This window comes from Schistocerca serialis, chromosome 3, assembly GCF_023864345.2.
Source record: "Schistocerca serialis cubense isolate TAMUIC-IGC-003099 chromosome 3, iqSchSeri2.2, whole genome shotgun sequence".
NCBI lineage: Eukaryota > Metazoa > Arthropoda > Insecta > Orthoptera > Acrididae > Schistocerca > Schistocerca serialis.
Window position 1 is genome coordinate 687,696,486 of NC_064640.1, and position 15,350 is coordinate 687,711,835.

Genomic DNA, 15,350 nt, shown 5'->3' on the forward strand with positions numbered 1-15,350 from the left:
ATCTACCTGGAAACCCGTGTCTATGGCCCTCTGAGTCTCGTGGACGAATAGCGCGAACTGGGTTTCACACTATCGTCTTTTCCGAAACCCAAGCTGATTCCTCCAGAGTAGATTTCTAGTCTCCAGAAAAGTCATTATACTCGAACATAGTACGTATACCAAAATTCTACAACTGATCGACGTTAGAGATATAGGTCTATAGTTCTGCACATCCGTTCGACGTCCCTTCTTGAAAACGGGGATGACCTGTGCCCTTTTCCAATCTTTTGGAACGCTTCGCTCTCCTAGGGACCTACGGCACACCGCTGCAAGAAGGGGACAAGTTCCTTCTAGTACTCTGTGTAAAATCGAACTGGTATCCCATCAGATCCAGCTGCCTTTCTTCTTTTGAGCAATATTAATTGTTTTTCTATCTCTCTGTCATCTATTTCGATATTTACCATTTTGTCATCTGTGCAACAATCTAGAGAAGGAACTACAGTGCAGTCTTCCTCTGTGAATCAGCTTTGGAAAAAGACATTTAGTATTTCGGCCTTTAGTCTGTCATCCTCTGTTTCAGTACCATTTTGGTCACAGAGTGTCTGGACATTTTGTCCTCGCTTTGACATAAGACAAAAATTTCTTAGGATTTTCTGCCAAGTCAGTATATAGAACTGTACTTTCGAATCCGTTGAACGCCTCTCGCATAGCCCTCCTCACACTACATTTCGATTCGTGTAATGTTTGTTTGTCTGCTAGGCTCTGGCTATGTTTATGTTCGCTGTGAAGTTTCCTTTGCTTCTATAGCAGTTTTCTAACTCGGTTGTTGTACCACGGTGGCTCTTTTCCATCTCTTACGATCTTGCTTGGCACGTACTCATCTAACGCATATTGTACGACGGTTTTGAACTTTGTCCACTAATCCTCAACACTATCTGTACTTGGGATAAAACTCTTGTGTTGAGCCGTCAAGTACTCTGAAATCTGCTTTTCGTCACTTTTGCTAAACAGAAAAAACTTCCTACCTTTTTTAATATTCCTATTTAAGGCTGAAATCACCGATGCTGTAACCGCTTTAGGATCGCTGATTCCCTGTTCTGCGTTATCTGTTTCAAATAGTTCGGGTCCGTTTGTCACCAGAAGGTCTAATATGTTATCGCCAAGAGTCGGTTCTCTGTCTAACTGCTCAAGGTAGTTTTCAGACAACGCACTTAAAAAAATTTCACTGGATTCTTTGTCCCTGCCCCCCTTTATAAACGTTTGAGTCTCCCGGTCTAAAAAATTGCAGTAGCGGACGGTATTTCACGTCCACTAGGCGGTGTATTGGGAGAGATGACTCTGAGTACTATGGGACTTAACATCTATGGTCATCAGTCCCCTAGAACTTAGAACTACTAAAACCTAACAAACCTAAGGACAGCACACAACACCCAGTCATCACGAGGCAGAGAAAATCCCTGACACCGAGGCGGGGTATTGTTAAAAGTTTTCAACTAGCAATAATCGCACCTCGGATAAACCTCATTGGTTACGATATTGCCACTTTTTCACGCTATTCAAGTATCATCCACTGCCCATTGACATTATATTCAGTACATAATAAATATATCCTTGTAGGCCGCTGATTAAGATGGATGGATAGGAGCCTCAAACTTTTGAATACTCGTGTCTTCAGTCACTGACAACACAGAGGAAAGCATCAGTGGAATGAACATTAAATACACGCATATAGTCTTAAGTAAAATGTACACTGATTAGCCAAAACATTATGACCATTGCCCACCGCTAGACTAAATGCTGCCTGATGATGTCAGAGGTACATGATGTAATAATGGAAGTGTATAACCTGAGCAGAGACGATTGAGGAATCAATCTACCGACACTACAGGTCGCCCAATGACATAAACCACTTTGACAAGGGACAGAGTGTTATGTCGGGCATCTGGGAATGAGCATCTTGGGGATGACGAACTAGTCTGCTGCTTGCTGCTACTGCTGGGAGCATCTATGGAATCAGGTTGAAGGATAGTGAAACTACGAATAGGTGACCAGGTGCTGGTTGTCTACATCTCTTTACAACACGTGGAGATCAGAGACGTTCTCATTTTACAAAGTAGTATAGGTGATGATATGTGACATCTCTGACAACTGAGTACGGTCCTAGTGCAGGAATAAGTATTTCTGAAGACAATGTTGAACGCACAGTACTGAAGATGAGGCTGCATAGCAGACAACCCCAACATGTACCAATGTTGACCCAGTGGCGTAGTTAGCTGCAATTGCAGTGAGCTCAGGATCACTGATATTACAGTGTGCATCCGTGTAAAAGTGTCACCTGGTCGTATAAATGTCATTACTTGTTACATGTCGATTGTTGTTACCGGATATGCCATCATCCAGCCAAATGGCAACTCAAAAAGTGCGATGTAGCATGGACACAAGTTGGTGGCGGATGTACGATACTATTTACCTGAGTTCCATGGGACCTGCGGTAGCAATTGAAGGCACCATGACAACAGTGGACTACCTGAACATTATTAAGGACTGCCGGCATCCATTCATGCTTGATGTCTCCTCCGATAATGATGTTTCCCTGTAGCAAGTTAACTGTCCATGTAACAACGACAGTGTCATGTTACAGTGGTTTGAGAAGCATGATAGTGAACTCACGTTGACGTCTTGGCCACCAAAAGCCCCTGATCTGCACCTGGTCAAATACATCTGGAATCCTATTGGGGACGAACCCCTCATAAACCACAGCATGGTAATTTACGGGAATTGTGCCACATATCCCCGGAAACATACCAACGATCTGTCGAATCCATGACAACAGATTCTCTGCTGTTTTGGGCTCTAAAGATGGACCAGTAAGCTATTAAGCTGGCTTTCATAATACTTCGGCTTATTGGCATATATTCCGTGTTTTGTTTTGTAACGTATTTCATCGTCATGAGGGCACCTGTACACAAGAGTTTACGAAACTACAAAGAATCACTGCCGAGTTCAATCCAAACTTTTTTCCTCACATTTGTGCGTAAATTACAACCATGAAACACTTTACTGTGCCCTACTGTTTGGGAGAACGCTTCTCAGTTTAGAGATAATTTTGAAATTTCGTGCTGTTATTTCCTGTATTGAAATAATGCTGTCAGTGTCCCTACAGATTGTTTATAACAGGCGTATTGACTCCTCCAAGAAAAGAGTGACAGGAAACAGAAATGACTCAAAGAAAAGCAGCACCTTTCGTCACAGCTTTGTTAAGTAAGGACGAAAGCGTCACAGAGAGGCTCATCCAACTCCAGCATATGGAACAGTCTTAGAAGACTTAACTAAAATATTGCTTCTTCCTGTACATATCTCTCGCAAAGGCCATGATGGTAGAATGGGAGAGATCCGAGCTCACACAGATGCTTACCAGCAGTCATTCTTCCTACTCTCTGCATTCGCTACTGTAACACAAAGGGGGAGGGGGAGATTGGACAACGGTACACATAGTACCCTCCTCCACACTCCATAAGGTGGCTCGTAGTGTGTTGATGTAGATGTAGAAGTCGATATGTGCCACATTGTCTGAGCGTGAGTTATTAATTATTTTGTATTTTTTATTCACGTAGCGTTTACGTTCATTTGATTCCTGTTGAGATTTAAGTACGATAGCTTAATCAGAGTAATTATTTGTAGCACCTGTTGGCCAGAGACTTGCGAGATACTCCAAGTGTCACTAGACGGCGTTGGTTACCACCGAGCTGGTTCGCGCTAAAAGCAGCAGGAGAAAGGCGCGCATTACATTTTACTCGCTTGAACTGGTAGGTGAAGTGATATGATTTGTATGTGTCTCTTTCGTTGAAGCTACGTAATGTAATTGAGATTCTGTGTAACAGCAACACTCACTGGTACGTGTAAGTTATATTTCTGTCTTGAAGCTTTTGAAATTCATAAAATGCACAAAATTCGGGAAGCATTCCAGTTCAGTTAGTACTCGATCAGATTGTTATGTGTAAATAACCACTAGCAATTAATTCTTTCGTATTGCTGTTGCTGTAAAAAGAAAATAGTCTTCCGTATTTTTAGTGCTCTGCATCCTATTATTGTTGTTCCGCTAGTATTGTTGTTCCATAATATATAACAGTGCAGAGTAACATAAAATCTGCGTTTTATTTTTACTTCTTTCCATCCAGCAGTTTTCAGGTGTGCATATTGACTTTGATCTGTGCTATTGCATTAAATTTATAGACATCGTATGTCGATTTTTGGAGGAAGCGCAATAAAAATTTTGTGGATAAATGTGGATTTTACCATATGTAGGGATTTGACTAATGAGGTTAGACAGTAGCATACTCCACTCAAACTGCAGGTAATAATATTTTGTATTAGTAGTTAGAGATATAATGCCATTCTGTCAATTATATCTATATACAATCATTGCAACGTCACATTTCACTTATACGTTAACCCAATACTATTACATTCCCAGCAATGACTGAAAAGCCGATTGCTTGACAAGAGTTCTTTATAGTTTGTTGGATTCATTGGGTTTATTGTAACCTCCTTCAGTAAGGTTACTGTACTGAAGTTGTGAATTGTTTGTCACGAAACAGAAACGGCTGGTGATACGGTACTCAGTCTGTCACTTTAGAAAATAAATTTTGACCTTTCCATTTCAGAACATTTTTCCACACAAGCGACTTATCAACTAGCATTCCCCATCTTCTCCCTCGTACACTTTCACCTGTGTCAATTTTCCCTTCTAATAATGATACGCATTGTATAAAATTTTGCACTTAGCTGTCCCTGGCGTCCCTCTGAGCTTGATGCCACAAGCGGCAGCTTTTGATTGTGATACGGTCCCGCATAGAAATCTTGCAGTCGTGGTGCCCCTTGGCGCCCCTGACAGCTTGGTGTCCAAGCGGCGATTTGTGTCGCTTGGGACTTCAACTTATCTTGACTACATTTAAACACAGACATCTGTAGGAGCTTGTCGTCAGAATTTGTATTTGTATTATGAGCTATAGCTTTCTCCACTATAAGCTGTAGCTTTCGCCCTGTTCCATCTGGAGCTGTGACAGAAAAAGCTTTCATGCCTTTATTATCTAACAGCACTTCTTTCTGACGCAGTTTGAGATTTGTGTAAAAGTCACAATTTCTGCCTTCTTCGAGTACAACCGAATCGTAAGTAATGAGAACGGAAGTGAAGTTAAATGTGCAGTGTTTAGTGTGCTTCAGCATTATAAACATACAATTAACTTCACTGTAAACTTTGAGCTACTTATGAGATTTTGCAAGGTATTTATCATATAACATGGCCACTCCTGTTCTTCAAGAGTTGGTACATTGAGGTTTTTCTTATTTGTTTTGATCAGTTTACTGCATTATTGTGGTATTCGAAGTGAAATATTTAACACTGAAAACCTAGAAATTGAAACATGTATATTGTGATGAAGTCATTTTTTGTTAGTTCCTCTAAGAATTTATTTAGTTATTTATTTGTCCTCTGATCATTTAGCACAATATTATCGGACATGTCAAATCTATTACATAGGATTTTACATGTAGCAAGTTTGACTTATGTATGAGTCATAAACAAACAACATGCATATGTTACACACACACACACACACACACACACGCACACAGATGATATGTACATAGGCCTACACCAACTGCACACACCATGCTTTCCCTCACTAAACTTTGCTGTCAATTTGGCTAGCCTCAGGTCAGCGAGTGTTGTATACAGTTTGGTATCTGAAACACACAAAAAAGCGTGCTGTATATAAATATGTACAGGAAGTTTCGCTTGAATATGTTTTAGAATGAATCTTCACCTTTGTCACATGTTAAATATCTTAAATTTTGCTCAAAAGTGAAAACTCCTTTGAAACAGTTATTGAGTTTGTGAGAAAATATAATTCTGTGTGGTATGAGGGACTAAAAGTGAACTAAGTATACATCTTTCCAACCTTCAAAGATGCAAACTGCTGAAATAATTTGCATAGGAAGACAGAGTGGAGGTCCTGTGAAAGTTTGCTTGCAAATTCAACTCAAAAAAGCCCAAAGTATTAGTCCACATTAATTCCTAAGGTTTTGTGCAGTCTGTATTATTTTTAAGGCCACGTTTGTTACACCTTTAAACATTACATGTTTTACACTTTAGGTAAATTGGAGAAAAAACTGAAGTGTCTATGAGCTGTGTGTATTTAGAAAATAATTCCAAGAAATGAATGAGAAGTATTAAAAGTGATTAAAGAGCTGATATAAAAAATGACAACTTGTGAAGATAAAAAGTACCAGTTTCTCAACTAATCTAAATCGTGTCACTGATTGTAATGCCTATGGTACATATTCCTAATTTATTATTTTCTGGGGGAGTGTTTTCCACACATTAATAATGTCAGAAGTAATTCATTATTCAGACACATGGATAGGCACAAATTTCAAACTGTCTGTATATATTCATTACATTAGAGGTTCAATATCTCTAAGTGGTTTGAACTAACATCATTTTATGCCACTGCATCTCCATTTATACGATAATATTAACATATAATTTCATTAATTTAATTAATTTCACAAAAGATAGTCTAACTTGTGAGTTTAAAAGGTCTTCAAAAATTGAGTCTGCTCTATCAAATAGCATAAAAAGTACAGTAAATTAAAAGTATAATCATTGCCTACACCTTCAAGATCCTAAATAACTTATTTTAACCTACAAACTGGCCTCTGATATTTATGATCTAATGAAGGATCACATTATGAAAAGTTGTATATGGGTAGATGTTTGTGTAAGATGAGCATAAAATTTTCACAACAGACTGAGATGTCATCATCCGTTATTTTGGACTAATTACATCATGTTGGTGGACTCCAACTTTATATCTATTGATTTTCCTGACTCGATCCATCTCACAGAAGAGTAGAGAAGCAATAATTTAGTGGTGCTCCACTTGGCTTACATTCACTGAGACCAGTCATATGAGTATGTTTACATCTGTTTAGGTCTGACATTTATGGTGTGATCAATGAACTCGTTCTTTACCTCTGCTGTTCATTAAGCATTCGTAGGTCAGGGCCTATTTCTTACTTATATGTGCCCAGTGTCATTGTTAATGAGTTTTTTACTGGTTTAAATTTTGATGGACTCTTGTAAGCAAATCTCTGTCAGGCTGTATCATGAGGATTATGGAGAAGTATTAGGTGGGTGCACATTCCTACCACTCACTGAAATTGCATAATTCCTAAATAGAGCAAATGATAATCGCACACTCTGAAATGAATGGTTATATCAAAGTGCTTGTATACACCCCTGACTATAGGTCCCAAAACTGTTAAAACTTTGGAGGAGCTCTGTGTCAACTGACAGCTGGATGTATGACAATCTTACAAGTCTCCATTCACTGAGCTCAGTTTCATACTTAGACATTTCAATGATTTCTTATAAACAGATGTGCTCCAGCTATGTAAAATATGCAGCCAAATCATCAAAGAATCCTTTGAAATTAAGATCATAAAAAATTGATTAAAAGTGACTGTATATCACCATCGGCAATGACCTTGCCGCAGTGGATACACCGGTTCCCGTGAGATCACCGAAGTCTAGCACTGACGGGCGTGGTTGGCACTTGCATGGGTGACCATCCAGGCCACCATGCTCTGTTGCCATTTTTCGGGGTGCACTCAGCCTCGTGATGCCAATTGAGGAGCTACTCGACCGAATAGTAGTGGCTTTGGTCAAGAATACCATCTTACGACTGGGAGTGCGGTGTGCTGACCCCACGCCCCTCCTATCCACATCCTACACAGAGGATGACATGACGGTCAGATGGTCCTGAAGACGGAGTACATTTTTTTTTTTTTTTAGTATATCACCATATCATGCTCTATCGCCCTGACCTCCCTTCTAGAAAAGAGCGGTGAAACCCAATACTGTAAATCATTTGGAATTAATAAATAGCATTGATTTAATAGCCCTGGGAGTGGTGGACTGAGGAATGTTAGGTGAAGTGCTTCTTCAGAGAGCAAAACTAGAACAGAAACTTACAACAATAGCCATATTGTGTACCCTTGAGTGCTAACATACATTTCTTGAGATTGTTCTAGCTCACTCAATATCAGACCATCAGCACATATGATACTGGCAACTTAATGTGTTGTTGAAGTTGATTAATTACTTAATGAAAATACTAGGTTGTGTTTTGTAAATCTTGCGATGAAGCAGAGCCCTCAGGAACACGGAATAAGGCAAGTTCCACATTAACAGGGAGATGCAGTCCTTGCTGGATGCCTATGTAAATATGCTAGTGACAAATTATGCCTAGTGCTAAACTTCTGAAAATGATGCTTATGCTAATTACCTTCTGATTAATTAGTATATGTATGTCATGAGACAAACAGCAGCTTGGGAATAAGCAACTGTTCCTGTTTCTGAGCTACTCAGCTGCAGTTTCCATTTAATGTTTTAAGTAAACTTTTTGTGTAACTTTACACAGACCACTCACTATCTGCTGTGTATGTCAGTGCCAGGACCTGTCCTATACAAATGTTAGAGTTTTTACATTCTGATAGATTGTAGATGTGTCTAATGAGGTGTCCTTTAACTCTGTTTTTAAATATGTGGGGCTTTTCAGTTTCCTGCTTGATGTCCACTGGCAACTTATTAACTGTACTGTAGTTGCTGCCCTTACATGGTTTCCTTTTTAAGTTGCATGTTTGCATTTTGCAGAGAGTTCATGTGTAAATATGGCGGGTCTCACGTTGGTTAGATAAAGCTCATCCTTGACTAAAGATGAAATCCAGTCTACTTAATTGCTTTCTGTGTTGGTGCAAGAATATTTAAAATCTCTTATTCCAAAACTCTGCAGCTTTAATGTCTTTGTCATTCCATAAAAATAGATCTCCTGTCATGCAAACAAACTCTATTCTTGGGCACATGAGTGAATATTCAACTATTCATGTTTCTCTGCATTCGACTGGTCACTTTTAGATCTCCTCACGTAACTGTGTTTACCGTCCATTTTGTGACTAATGTTCTTAAACTATTGAGTGTCTTCTATGTACTGTACTGTAGTTGCTGCCCTTACATGGTTTCCTTTTTCAGGTGCATGTTTGCATTTTGCAGAGAGTTCATGTGTAAATATGGCGGGTCTCACGTTGGTTAGATAAAGCTCATCCTTGACTAAAGATGAATTTGAACGGTTTGGTGCTTATGCATTAAGTGCTGTGGGTCAATCTTCTGTTTTGACTCTCTGTTTTACTGGCTACTTTGCTTCTGATATTTGGTGGAGCTATGGCCAGAAGTGGGTCAACATTTGGGGACAGGTGCAGGCCTCAGACATCCACTGACAGTCCTGACAGCGTCATTTAAAGCACCTTATACTTGTTTGGAGTGGCAAGAACCTCTCATACTGCTGCCACATATTCTACAGCTGCAAAACATAGTTACATTGCTGATGATCGAAGAACTCATGTTGAACCAGTCAATTTCATATAATGTTGCTCCATGCACACATTTTACATTTTGGCTCAGTGCAGTGTTATTTAAATGCAGTGTACGCTTCAGGTCACCTCTCAAGTATTCTAGTTTGGTGTAGTGGTGTACTGTAATGCCTCTAGATTTTACATCCAACAGTCTTGTGGCTTCTCTATTACGCAGGTGAAATTTAAATACTTGAGTTTTTTTCTGGATTAGATTGCAGGTTATTTTCTTCATAGCAAATCCAAAAGGGAACCAAATCCTGTGTCAGTTTTCTTTCACACTCTTCAGATGTTCTTCCTTGAGCAATGATAGCAATGTCATCTGCCTGTATGAATCTTTTTATTTCAGGCTGGTATGACTGGTCATTTGTGTACATTGTACAGCTTAGGGGGCAGAACGTTTGCTTCTGACAGTCCATTCTTTGGATTGCTCTATCTACTTTTTCTCCCCTTGCAGGGGTACATAGATTTTCAATTCTGTAACATTCCTCTTAAGATGTGCATTAGTCACAAGTCCTTCATTATTTGGTAGAATTTTGTAGGTTGTCATTAGTGGTTTACTGCATCGTATGCAGCAAAAATGTCAACAAAGGCAGCAGCAGTCGTTAATTCCATTTTGAAACACTCTTCAATGTGTTTAATCAGATTTAATATTTGGCTAGACTGCACTTTTCCATGTGTGAAATCCACTTGTTCGGATATAACTTTCATACTATACTTGACAGAATCATTCTTTCAAATACCTCATATAGATAGCAGGTTAAGGAAGTAGGACAGAAATTTTTTGGCTCAGTCAGATCTTTGTCAGTCTTGTGTGATGCTACTAATTCTGTTTTCCTCTGCAGTCCAGGAGCTTGAAATATTTTCAAATGTCTGTTCACCATCCTCAATAGCCATTCATTAGTTTTGGTACCAAACTGCTTTATTTGTTCACTTTGTATGTTATCACAGCCTGCTGGTTTATTTTCTCTCAGTTCTTGCATTGCTCTTCCCAGTTCTTCAGGTGAGAATGGAGTTGCTAGAGATCTTCTCTAACCTATATGGAAGAAGCCTTCATGAATGATAGTTGTAGAGAGAGCACAGTAGTGTGTACCCTGTAAATGTTGAACTAGTGTCAGTGGCTAATCCTTCCTTTGTAATTGCTCAGTTTATCTACATTTTATTCTTGCTATCAACTACAAATAATATTATGGAGTTCATGTATTGAGATGTAAGTGTAAGAATCCCTACTTCCCTGCAAAATGTAAGATTATGAACTGTACACAAAATTATTATTATATACTTCTGTAGAATAAATACTTTTTTCACCTTTGATGCAAAGCCCTAGAAGATTATCAGACAGTATGGTAACAAAGTGAGAGAGATTTCTAAGTGCAGAGTAAGCAGAACTGGGCTTTTTGATTAACTTATCCACATGCTGATGTCACCTTAGTTTATTACCTATATGGATGCCCAAGAACTTCACCAATTGATCCCTGCTTCTAGTACCTGTAAGTCACATTTGAGTTTGGAATTGCATAATATGGGTTTTTGTAAGATTAAGGCTTACGATGTTTAAACCAGTTGTAAGCCAGTGTGATTATTCTCCTACTTATGTCTTGTATCAAAGTGTTTGGACCCTTTAACAATATACTTATGCCATCAGGAAATATTACAGTAATTGAAGAGTTCTGCAGGTCCCCATGTAATTCATTTATGTACATTGAGAAAAGGAGCAGCCAAGCACAAATTCTTGCAATACACCATAATTAAGGTGTCTGTAATGTGAATTTAATCTTATTCTTGGCATTTTATTTGCTAATGTAACCTTCTGTTTTCTGTTGTTGAGATATGAGTCCATTCTTATAAAACAAAATTCTTTAATGCAATAGCATTTTACTTACTTAGCAGAACGTTATGATCTACACTATCAAAGACCTTTACAAGATCACAGAAAATTCCTACATGGTAACTCCTATAATAAAGTTCTGTAGAATTGTGTTCATGAGGTCATACATTGCCATCTCATCGGAGAAGCATTTACAACAGTCAAACTGAAATGTTGTTAATACACCTGTCTTGGAAAGATAGTTTGGTATTCTGTTGTAAGCTACCTTTTAAAACAAAATGGGAGTATGATAAGGTGGAGATCAGTCTTTAACCAGATGTCAGTTACTTATCTTGCTTTTGTATATTGGTGTTAGGACTATATACTTCAGTCTTTCAGAAAATGAACTTTGACTCAATTTCTAGTTGCAAAGATAACTTAAAGGTGGTGCTACCAATTCAACAAAGGTTTTAGTTCTTCTCTGGTGGGAGAGTATGAATTGTCTTTCTTTAGTAAGTTAACTGTCTTTGCCTTTGGAAGAGCATTTTATCTCCATATTTTCTGCTACCCTTAGGAGGGAGGCATGTTAACATGGGGCTGGGGAAGGTGCTGATGGCGGAGGGCATGGCTCACTTTGTAGTGGTGCCAGTTGAGTCTATCAGTGGATCATGTTTCACTAGGCATGATGTGCACCTCAATAGGTATGGGAAGGAAGACCGGCGAAGCTTATAGGTGACAGTCTAGTGGGTGGTTGTGGGATAACTCAAGGGAAATTCCTGTAGTAGTTGGTGTTAGAGCTGCACTTTTTTTTTTTTTTTTTTTTTTTTTTTTAGAATGAACTCAGTTGATAGGTATCCCTGCTTCAAAGGAAGTCCCTCTAACAAAGCAATCACCTTCAAAGGAGGTCAGGTATCCAAGTAGTGAAGGAATTACCATTCTTCATTAAAATATAGGAGGTAAGTTAGTGAACTGCTTATAGATGTTGACTCTGACATTATTGGTGCACCACTCAAACAATTTGAGAGTTCAGAGGCTTCCTTTACCAGGATACAGATTAGCTGGCTGTTCTTCAAGGAATTCTTTGCGGAGTGGGGAGTGTCTATGTGTGTAAAAAACAGCATTTCATTTGAGTCCATAGACGTATCACGGCACTGCACTGAACAAGTATTTGAATGTTGTGCAGGGGCAGTTGAATTTAGTGTTTATAAGTCCCCTGACTCTGACTTCAGAGCTCTTCTGCACAAGCCATAGAGGGTTTTTGGTTCACTTTATAGGAAGTACTGAAATTAGTTACATGTGGTGACTTCTATACTAATTTTGTATATGATTGCACAAGAAGAAGGATGTTGAAAGATTGTGTAAATTCATATCATATGGTGCAGATTGTGTCTTTTCCAACCAGGGTGCAGGGAAACTGTAGCACAGCCATAGACAATATTTGAATTCATTCTTCAGTACCAGACGGGCATTCTGTCAGTAAAGGAGTGAATGGCCTTTCAGATGATGATGCACATATTTTACCACTAAAAGGTTTTTGTACTCAAACAAATGTTATATATAATTGCAAACTATGTGGGAAAGCTAATTCAATGACAATAGAGAGTTTTTTAATACTTATTAAGAAATAAGAGTGGCTGAATGTTTATAGTGCTGATAACATAGATGACAAATACAATGGTTTCCTTAACACATTTCTCACACTCTTTGAAATTGGTTTTCCATTAGAACATTCTAAACAGAATGCTAGCAGAAAAAGGCAGCCTGGGTGGCTGACTAGTGGGATAAGGCTACCATGTAGAACAAAGTGGGAATTATATCAAAATGTTACAAGTAGTCAGAATTGAGCTGGAGTGGCCAAGTACAAACAGTATTGTAAGGTGCTTAAAAATGTTATTAGGGAAGCAAAGAGTATTTGGTATGCAAATACAATAGCTAATTCATGGACTTGAGTTGAAACCATATGGTCAATTGTGAAGGAAGTGTCTGGTCAGCAGCACAAGGTTGACAATACAAAGTGAGGTCATAGTAAAAATATTTCTGTTACTGATAGATCAGATATAGGGTCGAGGCCCCAGTTATGGCCACATTAAGGGAAATTTGAGATACATCACATTTTTACTATAGGAAGAAAGTATACAAATTACTTCAAAAAATCATATCTATTGCTTAAAAGTCTACACATTACAACCATGTAAAAACAAATATTCTAAGTTGTATAACAAAAGCAGAAAAAAATATTGAAAAATAAATGGCGCATTTCCCCGGTTTTGGCCATGTAAACCCTACCTATGGCCAGTTGTTTCCCCACTTATGGCCACTTCATATTATAATAAAACTATGGCTAAAATAACTGTTAATCCATGTGCCAGAAGGTAATTTGTGCTTTATACGAGTATATAAGACAACAAACATACATCAAATAGGTAAAAGGTACAGCAACTGAATGAACAGAAAAAAAAAATCATTAGGCAAAGTATTGTCCCAGTAATTACTTAAATCAACTTCCAGACAAGTTTATTTCTTACGAGTATCAATGGAACCAGGAAACTTTGTTTTTAACGAACGTCCTTCTTGCATCAAGACTGGATCTGGCGGTTTCCCTATAATATCTTCACCCGTTCTAGTCGAAACATCATTTTCAATGTATTCGAAACAAGTTTTCTGAACATTAGAACTTTTTAGGCACTGAATTTCATATTCAGAATCAGAAAGCACTTTCAAAATTACAGATACATACTTAAAAATTGCAGGTCTTGTTGTTCTATTTCCTGTTAAACTAAATTTTCCCAAAATAAAGTCCCCTACTTTCAAATTCTCACTCGAAGATAGTTTCACATTTTCTGGTATATCATCTTCATCTCCTCCTACGTAGTCATCTAAACTGCTTCCACTGTCCGTCCGTTCTTCTTTCTCGGAAAAACTTGTCGGCCTATCACTTAACTCTTGTATGTTTCTTGTTTTCCCCTTTTTTACAAGAAGATAATGCCAAGTGCTGCTCTTTGGACTTTAACTCCTCCATAGCTTTTCTCTTCCTTTTTTCCTGCTCCTTCTCTTGCTTCTCTTTTTCCTTCAGTTCATGATATTCCACCCACTTGTCACTAGTCACAACAGTGGGTGGGTGCTCTTTCTTTCTTTTTGTGCCTCGTTCTTTGGGTTTTGGCCAAGTGATGACACCTTCAAAAACTGTTGCTAATGATTTTGGTGGTGTCACTTCGATACGCACTGAAGATGGACTATGGTTGGAAGTTGGAGTACCTGAATTATGTGAAATACTATTGTGGGTTGTTGATATATCTGCCCGAATAAGACTGTTGGTGGGTGTTGAAGGAATATCTGTATTTTGTAAAACGCTGCTGTGTGTTGAATATATGTCAATATTGATGAAGGAGCGCAGGAGAGCTTCTGTTAAGTTTGGAAGGTAGGAGACGAGGTACTGGCAGAAGTAAAGCTGTGAGGACGGGGCGTGAGTCGTGCTTGGGTAGCTCAGTTGGTAGAGCACTTGCCCGCTAAAGGCAAAGGTCCCGAGTTCGAGTCTCGCTCTGCCACCCAGTTTTAATCTGCCAGGAAGTTTCAATCCGGTATGTATTTACATAAAAATACCAAAAATCTTTTAATAAGCCTATTTAAATAAAATTAGCCTAGTGTAATGTAGGACAGAACATCAATATTGACGTTTTTGTATCAGTTTTTAGAAGTGGCCAAAACAGGATACATATATGTCTCCACTTATGGCCACATGCGTGGCCATAACCCAGAACCAGGGCTAAATATGGATCTGTTAATGGCCACATACTTTTGATAACATGTTTTTAGTCTGAGCCATTTAAAACTTAACAGAAATGAAAATATTATGTCTTATCTTACCTCTGAAAAGATTAAGTTTCTTCTGACGTTTTATTTAAACATGTAAAATACGAAAAACAGATCATGTGTTGCTTAAAGAAAACTTCTGCAAAACCCAGCTTCTTCAACACTGATCATTTCACAAAATGGTGTCTCCAAACAAAAACAGACAAAAGAATGATTATGTAGACAAATGAATAGAGCCTTTCACAAAGTTTATTATAATCAATGGTAGAACTGGCTGGTATTC

The 15,350-nt window shown here is 38.4% G+C and overlaps 1 pseudogene; it reads right to left on the minus strand.

The window, feature by feature from the left end:
• Nucleotides 1-1,410: 1,410 nt before the first annotated feature.
• On the minus strand, nucleotides 1,411-1,533 carry LOC126472243 (U4 spliceosomal RNA; annotated as a pseudogene).
• Nucleotides 1,534-15,350: the final 13,817 nt, after the last annotated feature.